Source organism: Camelus bactrianus, chromosome 18, assembly GCF_048773025.1.
Source record: "Camelus bactrianus isolate YW-2024 breed Bactrian camel chromosome 18, ASM4877302v1, whole genome shotgun sequence".
Lineage (NCBI taxonomy): Eukaryota > Metazoa > Chordata > Mammalia > Artiodactyla > Camelidae > Camelus > Camelus bactrianus.
Genome location: NC_133556.1, coordinates 185,119 through 207,105, shown reverse-complemented (window position 1 = coordinate 207,105; position 21,987 = coordinate 185,119). Strand labels below are relative to the sequence as shown.

At 58.6% G+C, this 21,987-nt stretch overlaps 2 long non-coding RNA genes across 2 annotated transcripts in view; one reads left to right on the top strand and one right to left on the bottom strand.

Moving 5' to 3' along the window:
• The window catches only part of LOC141573860 (uncharacterized), a 58,030-nt gene extending 40,727 nt beyond the window's left edge, over positions 1-17,303 (top strand). Inside the window, exon 12 of the long non-coding RNA XR_012500211.1 lies at positions 15,383-17,303. This is a non-coding gene — a long non-coding RNA (uncharacterized LOC141573860). The remainder of the gene's footprint in view (positions 1-15,382) is intronic.
• On the bottom strand, positions 3,118-12,535 carry LOC141573859 (uncharacterized). The gene is made up of 3 exons (XR_012500210.1): positions 11,719-12,535; positions 10,690-10,909; positions 3,118-10,305 (listed from the first exon to the last, which is right to left on the bottom strand). It is a non-coding gene; the product is annotated as an uncharacterized LOC141573859 (long non-coding RNA).
• Positions 17,304-21,987: the final 4,684 nt, after the last annotated feature.

The following is a 21,987-nucleotide window of genomic DNA, read 5'->3' as shown; positions in this document are numbered from 1 at the left end:
GAAGCCTGAATTGGGATGTGTTCCATGTTTTCCCCTCCCACCGGACCCTGAGGCCCCTGCGGGTGGAACTGCGGCCCCGTTTCCACCTGTGGGTCCCAGCACCTGGCACAGGCACCCCTGGAGGGGGACGCAGGAGGGAGGAGGAGGAGCGGGGCAGGGGCTCTGCCCAAAGCCTCCTCAGAAAGCCCTCTGTGAGTGCAGGTGGGAAATGCGGGGATTCAGCAGAAGCGGGAGGGGGAGGGCCCAGACCTGGAACAGGGTCCCCGCTTTTCTAAGATGAGATGGGCGTGTAGGGCAGCACCGGGGCTGCTCCGGCGCCGAGGCGACGTCCACCCTCCGGAACCTGGCCTGTAAGGGAAAAAGGAGGCCCCCAGACTCAAACAAGGACTCTCTCAGGGCCGCGTCCCTCGTTCCTGGGAGAGGAGTGTGCGCTTCACTGACTTACTGGTTCATTGTTCGTGCCTTCGTTCACGTAAGCGGTCAGACCCCTAAAAACAAACATCCGTTGGAACTATTTTTCTGGCATCTTTATTTTGGCAAAGTGTATTCACAATTCCTAGACTTGTGAACGTGACCAGAAGTTTGTGCTTTCTTAAGAACTGGAGGTCAAACGCACCCCAGCCATTGAAGACGCGGGAGCTTGGAGCACAGAGCAGGCGCCCCCAGACCAGACGAAGATGCCCCGCTGCTGGGCTTCCCCGGGTCTAGCTGTGCCTCCGACTCCTCCCGAGGGTCCCTGGCGGCCAGCAGCAGGGGACACCGGGCTTCTCTGGCTACATATGCAGGCTCGGTTGTCTGCAGTGCAGGAGAGACGTCTGGGGAACCCGCGCTGTGGGGTCCCAGGCCCCAAGGGTCTGATGCGGGCACGGGGCTGGACTGTTCACGGTGCCAAATGCAGATCAAAGTCAGGGGACGCGGGTGAGCCTGGCGGAGTCTCCAGTCCCCACAGTAAAGCCCGGCCAGCCGGTTGCAAAACGCAAAGGTCTCGGGTGATGCTTGTGCTGTTTTGGGGAAGGCGGCCAGGCCCCTACTGAAGGGACAGCGTTCCCGGGCCGCCGTCCTGCCGCAAAACCGCTTGTCACACATGAAACAGCAGATTAGGAATTTCCTATTCTATTTTTACTGCAAAATTTGCACTGTCAAAGGCTGTTGGGTTTGGAAAAGCTTTCTCCCTTCTGAGCTGCTTGGCTGCCCATGAAAGGGTGGCTGGGCTGGGTCCCCCAGTGGGACACTCACAGCCCTCACAGGGCCCTGGGATGCTGATAAGGAGTCAAAACCCACATTATCTCCTGTTTTTATTGCTCTGGTTAACCATTAAAAAGCTGGGGGGTGGGGGGCAGGGGAATTTGGTGAGTTGAGAAAGTAGCTCCTGAGGTCCTTGTGTGAGCCCAAGCTGGGCCAGGTAGAGGTGGAGGGGGCTGAGGGTTCCCCGCCCTGAGGAGGGAGGGCCCGGCTGGAGGGCCGGGTCCTGCCTGCAGCCCTGGAGGGGAGCCCCCACCCGCCCAGGCATCCCCGGGGCTGGCCCTCAGTCCAGACATGCCTGTCAGGCTTGGCAGGGCATCCACCTGCCCCCAGACCCCCAGCTTCTTTCATGTTTTGGTGAAAAGTGCAGAGGTTTCTGGGTTTGCTCCCCTCAGAGGGGCAACGCCTGTCGGGGGGTCCATGTGCCCAGATGCAGTTCTGGAAAAGTCAGTGGAGACACCCTCTGGGCTCAGAGGAGCAGGCCTGAGGAAGAGGGACAATTCAGTGGCCCAGGAGGGCAAGGAGGGGTGAAAGTCAGTTTCCTGCAAGTCCAGGCTGGCTTTGAAAGGGGAGGACCCACAGGTGCCCATGAGGTGGGCAGTGGCCAGCAGAGCAGTGGCCCCCCGCGAGCGAGCTTTTGACCCCGAGACTGTGCTGGGCAGGTCCCAGCTGTGGTGGTAGGTGGAGGTGCGTTTGGCTGTTCCGGGACCCTCTAGAGTCCCGAGTCCCACGCAAGGGAGGGCTCGGGTCCTTGGACAGAATCTCCTAATGACAGACTTGCTCTTTAAGAGAAGTCTCACTGAAATTTGAAATAGGAGCTGCTCTCCTGCCTTCACCCTCCTTTTTCTATTGGATTTGCAACCCCTGCTATTGTGAGTTTTTTTCTCTGGACAAAGAGAAAAGAAAAGCTTCCGCCTTCTCAGGGCAAAGACTTTCTGTCCTAAGGTGCGGGTGCAGGGGTGGCTCTGCCCTCCAGCCTCTGAGCTGATCTCCAGACACAGGAACCTGCCGGGATGGCTGGGTGAGCTGAGTGAGCATGTGCTCCACGTGTGTGTATGTGTGTGCACACACGGGTGGGCACACGTGCACACGTACGCACACACACGAACACATGCTTGTGTGCACAGACCTGCACACGCCTGCTGACACGCACACATATGAACACACGTGTATACACACACACACACACGCACACACATGCACACAGGCAGGTGGTGACAGCTGCCCCCAAATTCAGGTGCCACAGCAGTGTCGGGGGCTCCCTGACACCCAGGAGCTGACTTGATTCTGAGACGTCCCCCTGAGGGAACCACGTGGAAGCACTTTTCTGCGGGAGAGGAAGCTGTCTTGGGAGGGAAGTCACAGCCTAAGGTCACAGGGAGGCAGGGACAGAGGGACAGTGACCGCAAGGCTTGGGACTCCCTGCTCAGCCCTTCCTGCCCGGGATGGACACAGATTCTGTGAGATTTCCCTCCCGAGGAGCGGGGAGGGTGCAGTGAGGTTGCTTTGGGTGGAATCTGCCCCACTGCCCCTGGGCACCTCCTGGGAGAGCTGGGCGTCCACCAGCACCCAGCCGACACCCGGGACAGCGGGTCGGCCCCCGCCACAGGCTGCGGACCTGCGGTCTGCGTTCAAATCCAGGCCAGCGTTTGCCCCCTGCACCCACCTGGTCGGTTCCTCAGCGATCTTTTCTGGGTGGTGGTAGCTCCACCCAAGAAGTCATTGGCGGGGCTGGAAGGAGGCCGGAGTGCACCCCGTGTCCCACGAGTCACTGGCCAGAGCCGGCCAGTCCTGTGCTGCCATCGGGGGGCATCCCCTCGTTGTCTGGATGGCCCTCCAGCCTCTGTGGCTTGACCAGGGTCATCTAGGAGGGAAGAGAGTGGGGAGTCGTCCACTGCCTCTCTGGCCCGCGTCCCTCCTGTAACTGGACCCAGTGCCCTGGACCCCGAACCGGGAAGCTTTGTGCATGTAGAGGGCAGCCTGGCTAAGTGGTCGGGGGTTCAGGGAACAGCGCTGGGAGCCAAGGGTGGTGTTCCCCTCCACCCGCCTCGAATGGCAAGAGGGCCGGCTCGCGTCCTGTAACTGGCTGGGAAAGGCGTGTGGGACCCGAGGCTCTTCGGGACTTAGCATGTTCTATGAGCAGCACACGAACCCAGCAACCACAGAGAAAGGGTCACAGATCTACTCATCTGAATGTTTAACACTTCTGTATGGATGTTAAAACGCAGTGACAGCACGGGAGGGTGTGTGCTCTACAGAGCTGACACCCTGGTTACAGAAAGGGCGTCTGCGAGAGGAGAGGAAACGACAGAAGAGGAGCACAGGACAGAGAGGACAGGGCCCGCCCACAGGGGGTCCAGGAGACCCGCCTCCGCCCCTTGTCTGCTGGGGGGATGCTGGCTACCAGACCAGTCAGCTGCAGACCTGCAGGCGTTTTGTTTTGGGCGGGTGAGGCCCGGCGTCCTGGAGGACGTGCGCCAGTGCCCAGCGTGCGCACTCAGAATCCCACTTTGGAATCTCTCACTAAGACGCTGGTGGACAATCCCGGCACAGTCACTGGTAGGAGCAAAAAACGGAAGCAATCTAGAAGCCCCGCGTAGGCTGCTGCGCCACAGGAAGGACTGTCACGCCGCCGTGGAAGGCGTGGTGGAGCTGGGGGCTGACAGGAGCGCTGACGGGGCATCCTGGTGCAGGGCGGTCCTTACACCAGGACCCCTTTGTGAAGCCACTGTCTGGAAGGGTCGCACCCGGCGTGGGCTGACGTCCTCCGTGTGGCGAGTGGCGGAGGGGTCGGCTGCTGCGGGATTCCAGTGAAGCGAGTTCCTCCCAAACCGCGGGGATGCCGTTGCTTCCACTGACTCAGCTGCCAAATCGATGTCGGGAAGTTGAAACTGTCGAATCACACTCCCTCCCTGTGGCTCCAAGTTGTCTCTGTCCCCAGAGCTCTGGGGCTGGTTCTCCGCGGCGTCTTTGTCTCTAAGCCCGTCCTTTGGTTCTGGACATTTCTTAACGTTTCTTTAGTGATTTCCCTACGTCTTCTCTAGTCTCTTTCTCTAAACTTCTGTTTGGATGTTGGACGTCCTGACCTGCTTGTCCAGTTTGAAGACTCTTTTTGTCCAATTTTGTACCACTTGGTCCTTTGACTCTACGTTTTGGAAGATTTCTTCAACCCCATCACCCAGACGTCCTGTTCTACTACAGAATTTGATTTCCAAGACCTCTTCCTGTTCCAGCAGTGCCCGATGTCATGTCACGGCCTCAAGGAGTCCTCCCCACGTGGAAGACATTTGTGTCACCTCTTGTTTGAGACGCGCCTCCCCCCCCGCCCCGGTCTCTGTCCTGCACCAGTGTCTCTGTGTTTCCTGCTGCAGCCTGGGGACCGTGGTTTGTGCCTCGTGAGACGAGGCTGGGCTCTTTTGCCGGGAAACCTCAGGCCTGTGTCCTCCTGGGGTGGGGGTTCCCGTTTCCTGGGAAGACCCTCCTGGCTCCTGCTGGGAATGAAGGCATGGCTGAGTCCTGTGTCCAGGGCTGCTGGTCACGTCCACCCCGGGAGTCCCGTTTGTCCTTGGTTTCTGGTTCTCACCAGTCTGGCATGGCAGAGACCAGGTTGTCTGAGCAGATCTCTGCATGCTGCTGGGGTCGGGGAGGATCACCTGGGCGCAGACTGGGGCTCACAGGGGGCTCCCCGAGTCTCCCCGGGGCCACTACTCCCTGCCCTACGTAGCTTCTGTGTCACGACGAGGCTGGCTCACAGCCCTTGGGCGCTGTCCCCTCTGCCCACTTCCCCTGGGCTCTGCCTCTGGGGGCAGTGTCCCATGGCCCGGTCTGCGGGAGGCTAGCCGGGCTGGGAGCCACGGTGCCCCACCCGGCTCCTCCCCTGGGGCGAGTACTGCTTTTTAAAATGTTTTCTTTCAGACAAAGAGTGTATTTATTGCTCTGCTAAAGGGGGTGGGCTTCTGTCCAGGTGGGCTGGGGTGGGATCCAGGCACAGCCACTTTATAACCCGCACGACCTTGGCCGCCCCCTCGCCTCTCAGAACCCCATCTCCTTATCTGTTTAATGGGAGCAAAAATCCCACCTGGCAGGGCTGTTGTGGGGCACAGAGGAGATAATGCGTCATAAAGTGCCCTCTGAGGGCTTGGCACCGCAGCTGGTGTGGCTGTGAGAGCTGCCTTTGTGCCCCGGCCCGGACGGAGCCAGGGCCTCTGGATGCGCATCCCCACACGTTCCGCAGCACCACGGACGCTCGCGGACCGGCCGCCGGCTCCGCTCTGGAGGCCGGCTCCAGGGTGCAGGGGGCCCCCACCCAGGAATGCCATCCATCTTCCCAGCCCCAGGGCTGGGCTCCCGCCTCCGATAGGCCACCTGCAGCCCCGACAGGCGGCCCTATGGGCCGGGCTGTCAGCACCAGGAGGGGCCGCCGTCCCCGCAAGACCAGGCCTGTGCTGGAGCCACATCCGGAATTTGGCAGAGCCGCCCATGTCTCCTCTTGTCCAGGAATGTCCTCCGTCCTCCCTCCTCCTGAGCGTCTGCCGTCCTGGCCCCTCGCCCGGCACCATCCTGCCTCTGCTCTGGGAGGACACGTCCCGGCCGCGGGACCAGGTGTCTAGAGGGACCCGGCCGCCCAGGGATGTTGGGGAGAATCTCGGGGTCCCTGGCTGGGGTCTCCCCTGGTGCCGAATCTAGGCGCACGGTTTGCAGGAGACAGAGCCCGTGGGTTCGGAAGTAGGGTCCCCTCTTCCCCTCCCCTGAATGAGCCGAAGTCACTGAGCGGCTGCATGAAAACAGACCAGCTGGCCCAGGACCAAAGTGGTGCTGGGAGAACCTCGACTCCAAGCCGCGGGCTGACCTGGGTACCCCAGTCTGCAGCCCGAGCGGTCATGACGACCGACCTCTGGGGTCACCAGTGCCCGTGGCCACGGCGGGGGTCTGCACAGGGGACAGATGAGCTCCCCTTTCTCTTCTGCCCTCCTGGGATGTCCAGCGTGCTGGCCACTGGAGGGACGCCCGATCCCCGGTGGCCAGCTGGCAGACCAGATAGAGTTCTGCTGGACGCATGGAGAAGGGGCCGCGTGGGGAACCGTTCTCAAACCTGGTGCCCACAGACATCCCGGGGTGGCGAAGTGATTCCAGGCGCCCCCCCCAGCAGCTCCCACTCAGCAGGCCCAGGTGCTGGGGTCCCTGGTGTTCTGGGGACGGTGTGGGCGGGGCTGGGAGGTTAGTCAGACCCTGTCCCGCTCCTTGCTGGCAGGCAGCTAACCCTGAAGCCCTGGCCGCTGGGCCTGTGAAACGGGCATGTAGTTCTTGGAAGAACCCTCCAGGGTGGGGTGAGGGCCGGAGACAGCAGCCACCACGCCAGTGTGCCTGGAGCGGGGTGTCAGGCTCTTGTCTGCTGCCCACGTTTGAAATACAAGTGTGTCACATTGATTTATGCCCCTTCTGTCAGAGTCCAGCACACAAGTGAGCAATGCAAATCTCACCAAAGTTAAGTCACGGTCACCGAATTTACTGACCCCCTGGGGCCACCAGGAGCCTCTCCTCTGAGTGAAGGCGATTCCGACCTCAGGCCAGCGCTCCGGGGAGGCGCGGGGCCCAGGCAGAACCAGAGGTTGCCTTGCCTGCCCCAGGGCCCCCTGCGGGCTCAATCACTCAGCTTCCTCCTCCTTGAGCCGCAGGATGAGATCGAGTCTGCTTCTTCCACTCAGCGCCATGCCGCCCTCACCAGTGCGACTCTGCCGTTTGTTCCTCTCAGCCGGTGTGTCGTGTCCCACCCTCTGGACAAACCACGGCCCCGTAGATGCACAGGTGGGCGGCTTCCAGCTCTCGGCTCCGAGGACAAAGCAGATTCGACTTCCCCACCACCGTTCTTGCTCAGTGTCCTTCTGGAGGTCCCAGCCAAAGCCACAAGGTGCGAAAAGTAATTAAAAGGTACAAAGCTTGGCAAGGAGAATGCAAACTTTCAGTTTTCCTGGAGGACACGGTGATGCATGTAGAAAGGGCTAAGGGACATAGAGATAAATGGCCAAATTAATGGGAGGCCTAGGACGTGTGCTGGATTCAAAATCAACACATGACAGTTCGTTGCTTCTCTCAACGCCAGCAACAAACTGAGATTTGAAAAGGTATCACTTACAAAGGCCTGACGTGAAACATGTAGGGAAAAAAGAGATGTGCAAAATGTTGGCAGAGGAAATTGACCTAAACACGCTGTTGGCCCGAGTAACCAGCCACGACAAGCAGCGTCCGCGAACCGGAGGCCCTCAAAGGGGCCCACGGGCTTTACGTAATCCCTGTCTTCCTCATGACCCGGCGGCGCTGAAGCGGCCCAGACAGACCGCATCTGATGGACGACAGCGGAGGCCCACTTCGGGCCCTGGTTCCACATTCTGGGAGCTGGGGAGTCACCAGTCCGTCCTCGTGACAAGAAGACGATCAGACGGAAAAGGCAGCCGCTTGTCTCGGGTTCACGAGGGGCGGGGAGGTCACAGGGCAACCGCTGCCCCGTGACTGGGGAGGCCGAAGGGCATTGAGAACAGATCAACAGCAACCAGAAGGGCTCATGGGCAAAGCCGTGAGGACCAGTGCCAGGCAGGAAACCTAACTGTGGTGGCTGCGGGCGGACAAGTCTCTGAGCTAACCCCGGGGACCAAATCACGAGGGGCCCTACAATATCGCGAGATTTACCCCCAGGGGCTCGACCATGTTCCGTAGAAATATCAGAGAAAAATCCCCGGGGGCTTCCTGCAGGAGGAGGAGAAAAGAGATGATCCTGAAGTTGCTGGAGCACTGTGTTCTCCTTAACAAGGCCTTTCCTCAGGGGAAACTAGTTAACCAGAGCCAGATCTGGGGGTTTATCAGAGCCCAGCTGACCCAGGAAGGTACAGCCCGCCTCCTCAGCCCTCTCCAGCCGTCCTGTCCCACCGAAGGGGGAGAAAAAGCGGAAGCCCTCGGGAAGTTCACTGTCTGGGGGCTCAGGCTCACTGAGGGTCCCTTACCCAGCACCTCGTGTCGGGCTGTCAGGAAGAAATGACCAGTGGCACGAAAGGGCAGAAAACACTGTCTGGAGAGCCAGAGCAAGCATCAGAGTCAGACCTGGCCAGACGCTGGGGTGATCAGACCAGGGGCTTATTGGTGAACCCACTAAGGGCTCCCAGGACAGAGCCGTCAGCACACGGGAGCAGGTGGCAGGTGAGCAGAGCTGGGAGCTGAAGGAAGAACCAAGGAAGGCCCTCAGGACAGGAAACATAACAGAGGAGAGTGCCTGCGAGGGGCGAGTGGGCAGGTGGGACTCGGCCAGGGAGCAGCCTCAGCGCTCTTGGGGGTCTCCCCCGAAGCCTGCACGGTGGAGGAGCATGGAGAGCAGGTGAAGAAGACGGAGCACAGGGGCTGTGGGCCACCATGAGCGCGCCGCACACAGAGGAGGGACACCAGGAGGAGGAGGGACGAAGGAGCTGAAGAAACAGGGAGACTGCGGGGAAGAGAGTTTCCCCAGCTGAAACCACAGCCCCAGGGAGAGAGGTGAGCACCCGGCAAGGTAAATGGGGAGAACCCACACCAGATGCGTCCCCTTCAAATCACAGGCAATCGAGGACAGAGAAAGAGCCCAGGGGCCGGAGGAAAGACCCCCGGACTCAGGCAGGCGTCACACCAGCTCCGCAGACACCAGGCGGGAGCAAGAAACCACCAGCCTGAGTCCATATCCAGTGAAATCATCCTTCAGAGGGGAGGGAGAAATAAAGACCTTCTCAGACAAGCAAAAATTGGGGTATTTGAGAAACGCGGGGGGCGGAGGGCAGAGGGCCGTTCTCAGAGGGCAGGAGGCTGATGCAGGTAGGAAGCTCAGGCCTGCAGAGAGAAGGAGAGGGCCTTGGAGAAAAGGTAGGCGAAGGTAAATGAGACTTCCTTTCTGCTCGTTCCACAAACATTTATGATGCTGTAATGCGGTAACTCTTGGTCGCCGCAGCACCAGGTAAGCAGAAGCAGAGCACTGAGTCAGGAGCACTAGGCTTTTCATTGTGAGAATGAAAATACAAGGGGGGAATCGAAACAACGCCCAGCGCCTGGGGTGGCACGGAAAGGAGGCCGTCCAGCGGGGAAGCCAGGCTCGCCCAGGAGCTCGCTCATGCGGCTTATGGTAACGCACCTCTTTTCCTTCTCCTCAGTTGATCCAGCAGGCATCAGTGTGTTCAAAATGCTAATGCCAGCAGCGTGTTCAGTTACGTGTGAATGTCTGTGCCCCGTGCGTGTGCGCGTGTGCCCACGTGCTTATCTGTGAGCCAGACAGTGGCCGCAGCGCCACCAGCGATGGGACGGGGCGGGGGGTAGGGTTGCCTTGTTATTACGAGGCTCTCACACCAGCCGTGAAGTGCTCGGTGCCATTTGAAAGTGCACTTGCATTGTTTGTAGGTGTGTATCGCACGCAAACTCCAGGGCAACCGCTGAAAAAAGTAAAAAAAAAGAAGCATAACTGATACCTAAGAAAGGAGAGAAGTGGAAGTGTGTAAAATGCTCAGCTAAAACCCAAAAGGCAGGAACAGAGTGGAAGACAAAAACAGGGAGACAGAACCAGGGTGACAAACAGAAAACCGTGCCGATTGTGGTGGACACTGACCCAACGGATTCAGCCGTCGCTCTGAGCACCAGCGGTCTGAATGCTGCCGCTCAGAGACAGAGATGTCAGAGTGGACCCCAAACAGGACCCCACTATGTGTGGTTTTTACGAGAATCCCGCTTTGAATATAAAGACACAGAGACTCAAAGTAAAGAGATGGAGGAAAAGACAGCCGGCTAGTAACACTCATCAGGAGAAAGCAGGGGTGGCCGTGTTAACCTCAGGCGGAGACGACCCTGGAGCCAGGGGAGCAAGGAGAGGGACGGAGGGCACGTGGGGAGGGGGGATCTGCTCTCCAGGAAGATGCTGCACCCTTGACACGAAGGGCGGGGAGGCCGAGGTGGGGAAGGATGGGCTTTCTGCGGATGGTTCTGGGACCACGTACCCTCTCACCACGAGTGGCAAGTGTGGTTTGGCTTCACACAAAGACACAGAACCCAACAGACAAATGCCTAAAAGTAAAACAAAAGTAGAGTGGGTTTAGAGGAGAGGGTAACTGTGTAACTGTGGCTGGGATGGAAGTCTTCAGGAATTTACAAAATAGTACGCAAAAAAGGCAAAGACTGGTTGATTTGCTGCATAAAAGCGAAGAAATTCTATTTCATTAAAAGCCCCCTTCAAAGGAGCAAGAGGCAACTGACAGGGCAGGAGGAGATTTGCATACATGCAGCTGAGGAAGGAAGGCCCGGAGCCAGACTTTGATAGAAATCAGTGGGACGGAGCTCCGCACCTAACGCCGCCGGGCGAGCGGCTCAGCAGAGAGGAACCAGACAGCATCAGACCTCGCTGGTCATCAGGAAAGCACATTAAGGTCCCAGCGCAACATCATTACTCACCGGCAGGTTGGCAGAGGTTGAAAAAGTGACCAGCCGCGTGGCTGCCCAGGGTGTGGGGCCCTCACGCCCCGCCGGGGTGGGGACACTCGGCAGCTGCATTTCGGGAAGGCCTGGGGCCGGCCCCTCCGCTCCATTGTCAGGCCCAGAGAAATTCCCGAGCAGCGGGCTCAGGGACTTTTGTGGGAATGTCCACAGCGGTGTTATTTTTAAAGCAAAAAAGCTGGAAACAACCCAAACGTAACACTCAGAGCAGCGTGAACAACGTGTGGGGTATTTGCACAGCAGAGCCACTGACACCGGCAGGAAGGACTGGGCTCAGGGGACAAGCCGGGCACGGAACACGGGAAGCACGATTTTGCTCATTAGGGAAGAAACGGGCAAAGCTAGCTACCTCGTGATCAAAGCACACAGAAAAGCAAGGCAGTGACCACCGGGAGGCCCAGGGCAGGGGGAGGAGGGCAGGAGGTCTGTTCCGTGTCTCCCCAGGGCGGGGGGCAAACATGGGGGTCCCGCCAGTGTGTGTGTGCAAATGCCACACGTGGGGTCTGAATTCACTCTGCCATGGGCACGACTCGTCTCCCAAGTTTGGGAAAACTAAACGTTAAGACAGAGGGAATTGATTCTGTTTCAAGCTGTGCTCAGCCAGCTTCCCCCTGGCCCCACACAGCTGCTTCCTCCTGCCAGCTCTTGGCAGCCTCGTCCCTGTCCCGGAGCCCTCTCTCTGCAGGTTAGATATCCCTCATCCTCCTTTCTCCCCGAGAGGCTTTCCCATTGACCTCAGCTCCCGCTAGCGAGTGATCAGGGTCCGACCAGACACACGGGTGGAGGGGATGGGAGCCCGGCCAGGCCCCGCAGGGTAGACAGACACTCCAGGAAGTGGGCTGTTCTGGCTGTCTTCCTGGGCCCTCAGGAGGGCCCCCACCTGCAGGGACCCGATGTCCCCAAATATGCCAGGAAGACATGCCAACCTGGGTTGTGGGCTGGGCCCCAGAGTGGACCAGGCTACCCGGGGTCTTGGGCCCGACTCACCAGACTGCATGTGCCAGGTGCCCTCTGCTCAGGGACCAGGATCACTGGAGCCAATTCACGGCTCCACGGCACAGACCGGGGGGCTGGGGCCGCCTGGGTCTGCTATGTGTGCCAAGGCTTCCTGATGTTCCATCCCCAGAGCAAAGTGTTTGTTTAACTTTCAGAGAAAAAATAGCTATGAGTCAGCTTTGAGAAAACAGCCTGTGGGAAGGATGCTGGGCTGGGGCAGTGCAGCTGCCTATCTGCTGGGTGACCTCCGGCCAACTCCATGGCCTCTCTGGGCCTCCCTCTGTGCGTCCCTAACCCTCCTGGTGCTGATGGCTCTGCTGTGGGCATCTGCTCCTGGCAGGAGAAGTGGGCTGGTCTCCCCCTCTGCAGGGGTGGGCCCAGTGGGGACAGATGGCCTTGGGTGGACAACTGGCACCTCAGGACCTGCAGGCTCCTTGGTATGTGGCTGGACCCTGCCCCTCTTCAGAAGGTCTCTCCAAACACTCAGGTCCACTGTCACCATGCAGGTGGCCAAGAAGCCCCTCAGGTGCCCCTACAGGAGTGGAAACCCTGAAGGACCCGGGAGTCTGGCCCCGGCCTGACCTGCTAATCCAGGGACAGGGTGGACTGTGTGGAAGGGCTCCCAGGGTGGGGGCAGAGGAAAGCCCTTCTTCTCTTGGGGCCTGTCATGGGCTGAACCATGTTGCCCAGCCCGACCCTAGGGCCCCAGGTTGATGGCACTTGGGAATGGGGCTTCTAGGAGGTTATTATGTTCAGTGGGTCATAAGGATGGGGTTCTGATCCCATAGGACTGTGTCCTCATCAGAAGGGGGGAGGAAGAGCTGGTGCACATGACACAAGGTGGCACCTAGAGGCCAGGAATAGAAGTCCCACCAGGAAAGACCCTGCTGGACCCTGATCTGGGACATCCAGCCTCCAGAACTTGAGAAAGAAGTGTCTGTTGTTGGAGCCGCTGGGTCTGTGGTGTTTGTTTGGCAGCTGAGCTGACATGGCCTCTCAGAACCTGAGTCCTGCTGGACCCCCAGGGCCTCCTTCTTCCCATCTGACCCACTGAGAAATCTCCAGAATTCAGGCTCCAAAAACGTACAAAAGCATGTTAGTTATGTGTAGCTGTGTAACAAGTCACCCAGACCAGTGGCTTAAAAGGATAATAACCATTCCCTTTGTCTCTGGCTTTTGTGGATGGAATTGAGAGGGTCTCCCACCTGGGGAGTTGGGAAGAATGGCTCAGGTTCTCCTCATCATCTGCAGGTTTGACCAGGGCTGAAGGACCTGCTTCCAGGGGGTGATGATGGTGATGATGGTGATGATGGTGATGGTGGTGATGGTGATGATATGGTGATGTGATGATGTGATAGTGGTGATGGTGGCGATGGTGATGATGGTGGTGATGGTGATGATGGTGGTGGTGATGGTGGTGGTGGTGATGGTGGTGATGGTGGTGGTGGTGGTGGTAGTGATGATGGTGGTGGTGATGGTGGTGATGGTGATTATGGTGGTGGTGGTGATGGTGGTGGTGATGGTGATGATGATGGTGATGTGATGATGTGATAGTGGTGATGGTGGTGATGGTGGTGATGGTGGTGATGGTGGTGATGATGGTGGTTATGGTGGTGGTGATGGTGGCGGTGATGGTGGCGATGGTGGTGATGGTGATAATGGTGGTTATGGTGGTGGTGATGATGGTGGTGATGGTGGTGATGATGGTGGTGGTGATGATGGTGATGATGGTAATAATGGTGGTTATGGTGGTGGCGATGGTGATGATGGTGGTGATGATGATGGTGGTGATAGTGGTGATGATGATGGTGGTGATGGTGGTGATGGTGGTGATGCTGATGGTGGTGGTGACGGTGATGATGGTGGTGGTGGTGGTGGTGATGGTGATGGTGATAATGGTGGTTATGGTGGTGGTGATGATGGTGGTGATGGTGATAGTGGTGGTTATGGTGGTGGTGATGATGGTGATGATGGTAATAATGGTGGTTATGGTGGTGGCGATGGTGATGATGGTGGTGATGATGATGGTGGTGATAGTGGTGATGATGATGGTGGTGATGGTGGTGATGGTGGTGATGCTGATGGTGGTGGTGACGGTGATGATGGTGGTGGTGGTGGTGGTGATGGTGATGGTGATAATGGTGGTTATGGTGGTGGTGATGATGGTGGTGATGGTGATAGTGGTGGTTATGGTGGTGATGATGATGGTGGTGATGATGGTGGCTCTAAGAACAGCAATGAGGACAGCAGACACCCTGAGTCCTGACCGGCCAGGCTCATGATCATCTTTCATGATATCTCATTTCTCCTCGTGGCCACTCTGTGAGTATTTTACAAGCTTTGCTGCACCAGAGAATCACGTGGGAGTTTTCACAATTCTGAAGCCCAGGTTACAGCCCCATCAGTTATGGCTGCATGTCCGGGAGTGGGACCTGGGCATCAGGTCTTGCTCAGGACCCCGGGTGATTGCGTGTGCAGCAAAGCTGGAGACCCCTGAGTGGGGCACTCCCTGTGCTGACAGTGAGAGGCTGGGGGAGCCAGAGTTGCACCCCAGGTCACCAGATTCCTGAGCCAGGGCTCTTGGCCTCTATGCTGCCGTGTAAGACGGAGGACAGGTGGCTCTCCTGGCCCAGGCTGACACCTTCCATGGAGAGGACATGGCTACAGAAGGACCTGCTGTGGACAGAGCTCTAAGACCCCCACGGCTCTGCCTCATGCTCCAGGAGACAGGGGGCAGTAGTGGGGTTCAGGACAGCCCCGGAGGGTAGGGAGCAGGGCCCTCTTTTCTGGAGTCCCTTACAGACTTCAAAACTTGCTCTTCTCCAAAGATGAGCAGGGGGCTCAAAACTTCCCCAGCCAGGACTTAACCTCATACCTAGCGATGCTTGTGCAAATGGAGTCCTGCTTCTTAAGGACAGAAGCCCCAGTCAAGACATTCATTTATTAAGCACCTACTGTGTGCGAGCCTTAGCACGAACGGCCTTACTAGGGCCATCTCCTGGGACCCTCCTGCGAGTCACTGAGGCGGGCACTGCGTGGCCTCTGCTGTTTAGAGGAGGTGACGTAGGACGTGCTCAAGGCCATCCTGCTTGAGAAAAGAGACAGGGACCTGACCCCAGGACTCCGTCTCAAGCCCAGGCTATCCCTTCCTGGGGCCTGGGTCTAGTGCAGGACGTGGCCCATTGAGGTGCACACCCTTGGAGACCGAATTCGGCCTTACACTCCCTCCTGGCATCCACTCCCTGGCAACTGGCACAGCCTGGAAAGAATGTTCCAGAGCTTGTTGGCATCTGGGGCTCGTCCTGAGGGCTTTCCCTGTGGGCACTGTGCCCACACCCCCGGGGAGTCTCGGATCATGAGAGCTGGACCAGCAGCCAGATGTCTGCTCCCTCCCTGTCCCCGTTTGCCCTGTGCAACTTGGAGTCACCCAGACTCCTCAGAAACCGGGACCAGCTGCAGCACACGGCAGAGGGCAGAGGGCAGGGGGCAGGCGCAGAGGGGTGACCTGACCTGAGCTCCTCCTTCGCCTGGTCGGGAAACGGGAAACCCTGTCCTGCTGGCATCTCTGTTGGGTGGGTGTCACAGACACCTGTGGCTGTGTTGTCACCTGGTCCTGGGACCCTGACCACTTCTCCCTCCTCTTTCCACCTTTCAGAGTCTCCTGCATGGCCTGGAATGGACCTCCAGACCCCGTCCTGGCCCCAGGCTCCGCTTCATCTCAGACACTGTCATCAAGCCCAGATCTGCAGAGGTGTGGCTGGTTGCCCTCAGGACCAAGTCCACAGGCCGGGGAGTCCAGCGGTGCTTCTGTTCCCCTCAGCAGGCCTCGGCCACACAGCAGGGCAGGTGAAGGGTGCCCTGTGGTCCCTGGTTCCTGGATTCTTTGCTGATTGGTTGAGAATCTGAGCCACAGTCCTGGGGAAGGGCCTAAGTTTGCAGCAGGAACCCACTCCCAGGCCAGGAGGGTGTCCAGCGCAGCCTCCCATCCCTGAGATGTGCAGGCCAACCTCCACGGGCCCTGGCTTCTGTCCACAGGTCCTGACCCCCAGGAGGGGCCCCAGTGCTGGCCGCAGAGCCATCCTCAGTCAAATGAGTGGGGAGGGGAGGATGCCTGCCTTTACCGTTGTGATTATTCAGGTTAAATTAAACCAGGAGCCCAGAATTCCTTCAGATGCAGCCAGAAGCAGGAAGAGGAAATTGGTTTTCTCAAGCCTTGCAAGAGAGCTGGGGAGGCAGAAGCTTCCCTTGCTGCTGTGGCCCCGATGCCGAGGGGCGGGGGCCTCCGCCGGCCTGCACACCCTGCCCTCCTGCGAGGGGCTAGCTCGGACCCCAGCCCCCTGCTTGGGGCTCCTGGGAGGCGGTGCACCCAGGCCTATCATCCGCGTGAGGAGCCGAGGGCCCAGGAGGAATGAGGATCCCCGCCTGACAGGACACTGGGAAGGGACCAGGTGCACAGGCCACTCCTGGCCCAGTCAGGTGGGGCCCCTTGCACTGACTACTTGGGGAGAAGTCACTGAGAACCCCAACCGAGGCTTTCGGTTAAAACCCCTTCCTTCATCCAGTCCTGCAGTGAGTCTGGCTGTAGCTCCACGAGTCACCCGGAGGGATGCAGCCAGGAAAAGTCAAACTGCCCTGGAGGCTTCAAAGCCCCAACATCTGACATGGTCCGCAATTGCAACACCCGCCATGGCAGCGGGGGGGGGGGGCCTGGCTAAGAGCAGGGTAGAGGTCGCCCAGCCACAAGCCAGCTGAAGGCCCTGGGACATCTGAACCCACTGGCACCGGGTCTCCTGCGGTCCCCTCCCACTGCCGATGCCCTCCACGACCTCTGCAGTGCTCCCGCACCCCTAGAAGTATCTGGTGACTCACTCTGGTGCCTCGGTCCTCAGTCCCCAAAGCACCCCCACCCTGAGCCCCCAACCCCATAAAGTCACCCTGGCAATGCAGTGGGCGGCTGGACTCTGGCATCTGACCCGTCATTTGAGGCAGTGTCTTCATGAGTTCTGGGCTGCCACTCTGGGCTGCCACTCTGGGCTGCCACTCTGGGCCACCTCTGCCATTCCCTGCCCTTTTCTCTCCTGCATGTCTCCTCCCCATCCTCTCTTTCTCCATCACATATAGTAGCTCACGATTTTCTCCACATTAGCTGAAAAAAAACAAAACAAGACAAAACAAGAAGAAAACCCCAGAAACTATCACCATGCAATTCTTTAAAAAGTCAGAATGGTAGAAGTCATCCACAGAAAATAAAATCCACACAAACTGAACTGCCTGCTTAAATTTTGCTTTGTTCTAAGTGGAGAGAAAATTGTGCAAAATTTGACCCAGAAAAAGCAGACATTGGTGTCTGCAAAGATGGGAAGGGGGCAAGTGAGGGGTCCTCAGTGATCTGTCCTTGGGTGTCCCACAGGCCCCTGAAGACCCCCTGAGAGAAGCTCTAATCAGAAAAACTCATACGAACAATGAATGATGAAGAAGTCATATTTTTTTGTAAATTGAAATGAAGGAGAAGTGATTGCTATGAATAGAATTTCAGTGGAATGAGAAAAAGCTAATTGGAAACTGTTTGACTTCAAGCTTAGACGATTGACAAGGATTAATTATATTGGATTAATAGAGTTTGCTCTGGAAAAGTGTTTTTTTGTTGAACATTAGTCAACGAAGGCAAGGTCATAGCAACATTTTTTGTATTCAAATGTCACTGGGGTCCCCACAGCTTCACTCTCTGCAACACATGCACATACCATAAACATACACACACCCCTGCACACACGGTACACACACACTGCTCACATGCACACCCCTGCACACATGGTACACACATCCACACAACATCCGCATACCTGCACACATGTGCACACACCTGCATACACCATACACATGCACGCACACCATTCACACATGCACATAGTGACACACAGTGTAGATGTGCACACGCTGCACACATGGCACAGACATACACATGCATGCACACACTCCCTCTCCAGGCTGGGCTCTGCCCTCTGTCTCTTACTGGATGTGTGCCCGCTTCGGGGTCGGGGACCAGCCTGAGTCCTGGCTGTCCTCCCGGCTCTGACCTCAGTCCTTGTCTGGTTGGGTGAGTCCTGAGTCTTGTCAGTGTCCCTGCTGCCCCTCTGGGTGAAGCTGTGAAGCCATTTTCCCTAGGAATTTGTCCGTTCCACCTAGAATGACCATCTCATTGGCATAAACTAGAATCATATTATTATTATATAATATTATAAAAAATGTAATTAATTGGTATAAGGTATAAAAATGACACCTGTGAGGCACCTGGCAGGAGGCACCCGCCTGGCGGCCCAGGCCCCCCACTGGCCACCACCAGACTACTCAGCGCACACACACTGCCCACTCCCAGCCTGTCCCCAAAGATCACCCTCCATGGGGGCCCCTCCTGCTCCTGGGCAACCTTGGCTGTCCCCTGGCTCTCCCAGGAAAGGACTCAGCCTGGACCCCCTCTGATGGCCTGGCTTCTCCCGGCCCAGAATGGACAGTCTGGACTCTGAGGTCTGACCCCAGCTGCTTCCACTTGCCGTGTGCCCTCCACTGGGGGCTAGGGGTGACCCTGGGGCCCACGGGGTGCAGGTCTCTGGGATGAGCTCCATCTGCAGAAGAGTTGGGGAAGCTTCACTTGGAGTAGGGGATCCATGTCTTCCTCCCCCCAGCATGCACCCCATGGCAATTACGAGGCTCAGCTGCAGCATTGGGGGGCCTCTTTTGACCGTCCCCAGAGCTCTGCCACCATCCAGCGAGGGCCCACTGCCCTCTGTCACTGTCCACCAGCTGTGTGGTCATCTGAGCACCCGTGTCCCTCCAAAGGGAGGAAGAGGGCCCATCCGGGCCCCTGGGCTGGGCCTGGTGCCAGCGTCACCCGTGAGAGAACATGTGAAGCTGCGGCCTGGCCTGGGCTCACCAGGAATGATTAACTCCCTGCCCTGAGCACTTTGTTTCTCCCGGGCTGGGGCCTGGGATGGGTACAGCCTCTCCCCTCTCACAGCCCTGTCTTATCTCCCCCAGGCCTCCCTCTGTTTGTTCTGACATTAGAGTAGGGTTTATCTCCTGCTCTCAGCGTGTCAATAAAACCCCAGACCCTGCTGAGAAGCCTCTCCAGGGTCCTGGCCTCTGGGGGTGGGCTGAGGGGTCACAGCCCGCAGCACAGAGGGGAGGGGAGGGCCCTCCCGGAACCAAAGCTCCAGAGGGTCCGAGGGTCCCACCGAGGCAGCAGGGGCAGCTGCCACTTACTTTTAAGGGCGCAGGGGCCTAAAGCCCAGCAGGCGAGCCCCACCTCAGGGTTTCAGAAGCAGCAGCACGTGGGCGGGCAGGGCGAAGACGCCCACCTGTCCTCATGGCACTGCCCAGCCCTGGTGGTCCAGGGCCTCTTGGCAGAGCTGGGACCTGCGAGTGGGCCTGATTTATACAGTACTTGCTCCCTGAGGGTTGGACAGCGAAGTTGCTCTTTTCCCAAAAAGAATACACCCTTCTTGCTCGGGTGAGCCTCTGTGGGTGGGGCTGCTGAGTGAGGGGCTGATGAGGCTTGGGGAGAGCAGACAAAATTTAAAGCCCCGGACCAAGGGGACACACCCTCTTCTCCACCTGGACTGGGGCCTGGAGCCGACCCCACTGTCCCTGCTCCTGGGCCTCGTCCCGAGCCCAGCTCTGCCCCCTTGTCTGGGCCCCAGAGGCCCCGCCTGTCAGGCAGCCAGGCCCCGTGGAGGGTAAACTCCCAGACCTGCCCGCCGGGACCACCCCCACGGCCCCGAGCCGGCACACAGGGGCCAGAAATGGGGCAGGTGTCATGGGAAGTCCGATTAGACTCCCGTGGAGCTGGAAACGCAAACACCGATAGGAGCCGGGAGACTGAGCGCTCTCTGCCGTGAGGCATGATGTCACCTGCAGCACCTGTTTCTGGTCGGAGCTGCGGGAACAGGCGGGTGTGTCCGTGCACTGGCACTGCCCAGAGCAGTGATTGGTGTAATCGCCTGGGGGCTCCGGTCGGGGCCCCGGCGAGACAAAGCCAGAGTGTGTGCAGAGCTGGGTCCTGGCCTGCTGGGCTCGCCAAGCCCAGCTGACCCAGCCCAGCCTGGCCAGCAGACACAGGGCCAAACAGGGCAGCTCTGGGCCTCCCGGAACTTATCTTGAGTCAATAGGATGCCGGGCGATGATGGAGGCTGTTGACCAGGCCGGAGACAAGGGCTGCATTCAGGCCACAGCCTGTTTCCAATGAGCTCAGCTGCTCCACAGCTGGGGCCGGGGATGGGCTCGCACCCCGCCCGCCAGGGCTGTTTTCCCCACTGACTTCCCCCCGGGCTGGGGTGCTGGGAGCAGGGGAGCCCTCAGGCGAGGCGCGCCTGGAGCAGGTGCCACGAGGGGAAGCTGTCAGGGGGCCAGGGAGCTGCCCACCACCGGTGACCTGAGGCAGCTCAGTGGCCACGTCCCCTGCGTTCCCTGCAGGATGCTGGTTCCGCAACAGGTTTTGCAAAAAAACACTTGTTGGTCAGGAAACCTGGGGAGTGAGTGAGAGCAGTAGGGAACCCAAGCTCCAGCCCCTAGTACTGCCGTGAGGGCCGCCCGTGTGGGTCTGTGGGTGGACGTGGAGCTGGTGTCCTGTCTCCGCAGGCAGGCAGCTCAGGACAGGCTGTCTGTGTGTCTGTCCATCTGGGCCAGCTTCTCAAGTGTGGACATGCCGAGGGGTTGCCTGAAGGTGTCCATAAACACAGCTCTGACTCCGGGCAGAGCCTGGGGTTCTGCTTTCCCCACGAACTCCTGAGATGAGGATGCTGCCTGGGACCCACTGTGAGTGGCTAGGCTGGAGGAGGCTGTGGTGGGGACCTCATTTCAGGAGACACGGTCTTTATGTTAAGAGGTGTTAGGGTGGCTCAGAGGAGTCCAGGATATTGGGAGATGACACTGAGGGCTGGAGCAGGGAGGGACAGCAGGAAGGAGGGCACGTGGTGAAGGGGCAGCCTCCCAGCCCCGTGGGCTACACGCAGGCGCACAGGTGCCCCGGCAGACCCCAGGGCCCATGGCCCCTCTCCACTGTGGCCTATGGTGAGTGTTGGTGTGTGAGTGTGGAGACTTTCCCAGACCCTGTCCCTGGAAACCCTGTACTGGATTGACAGTGTCCTCCACAATACGCGTCCACCTGGTACCTCAGAAGGTGACGGTCCCCAGTGCCCCGGCCACCACGACAGAGCACGGCAGGCTGGCCAGGCAGGTAAACAGTCCACGTCTCACAGTCTGGAGTCTGGACGTCCGAGATCGAGGCAGGTGCCCTGCCGGGGAGGACCCGCATCCTGGCTCGTGGATGGTGCCTCCTCACTGTGTCCTCACGTGGGGAAGGGGCCAGGGGCTCTCTGGGTCTCCCCTAAAAAGGCACTAATCTCATCCCGAGGGCCCCACCCTCATGACCTCATCACCCCAGAGCCCCTCCTCCTGACACCTGCACATTGGGGGTTAGGATTTAACACGTGAATCTGGGAGATGCAAACACTAACCCCAAGCTGTGACCTCATTCAGAAACAGGGTCTTTGCACATGTATATCGTTATGGACCTCAGGTGAAGTCATCCCAGATTCAGAGTGGGCCCCATGTCATGTGACAGGCATCCTGCTCAGACAAGGGACTCAGGAAGGAGATATGTCAGAAGGAGGCAGAGATTGGAGTGAGGCACATGCACCAGGAGCCCTGAGAATGCTGGCAGCACCAGAAGCCAGGAGAGCCTGGAAAAGAGGCTGCCTCACAGCCTCAGAGGAGCCACCATGCCAACACCTTGACTTTCAACTTCAGAATCAATTTCCCTCATTTAAGCCACCCAGCGTGTGGTCACTCCCACAGCCCTGGGACTTTCTCAAATCCCTAACCTGCAGCCTGTCACCTCCTGTTTTCAAATATCCAGCATGTTGCTGTAATGCCTTCATTTAACACATGCTTGTTCTCCTGTGTGCCAGGTACAGGGAGCAGACAGACACAGGGAGCAGACAGGTACGGGGTGCAGACACGTACAGGGAGCAGACAGGTACAGGGAGCAGACAGGTATGGGGTGCAGACACGTACAGGGAGCAGACAGGTACAGGCTGCAGACAGGTACAGGGAGCAGACAGGTGCAGGGAGCAGACAGGTGCAGGGAGCAGACAGGTACAGGGAGCAGACAGGTACGGGGTGCAGACACGTACAGGGAGCAGACAGGTACAGGGTGCAGACAGGTACAGGGTGCAGACAGACACAGGGAGCAGACAGGTACAG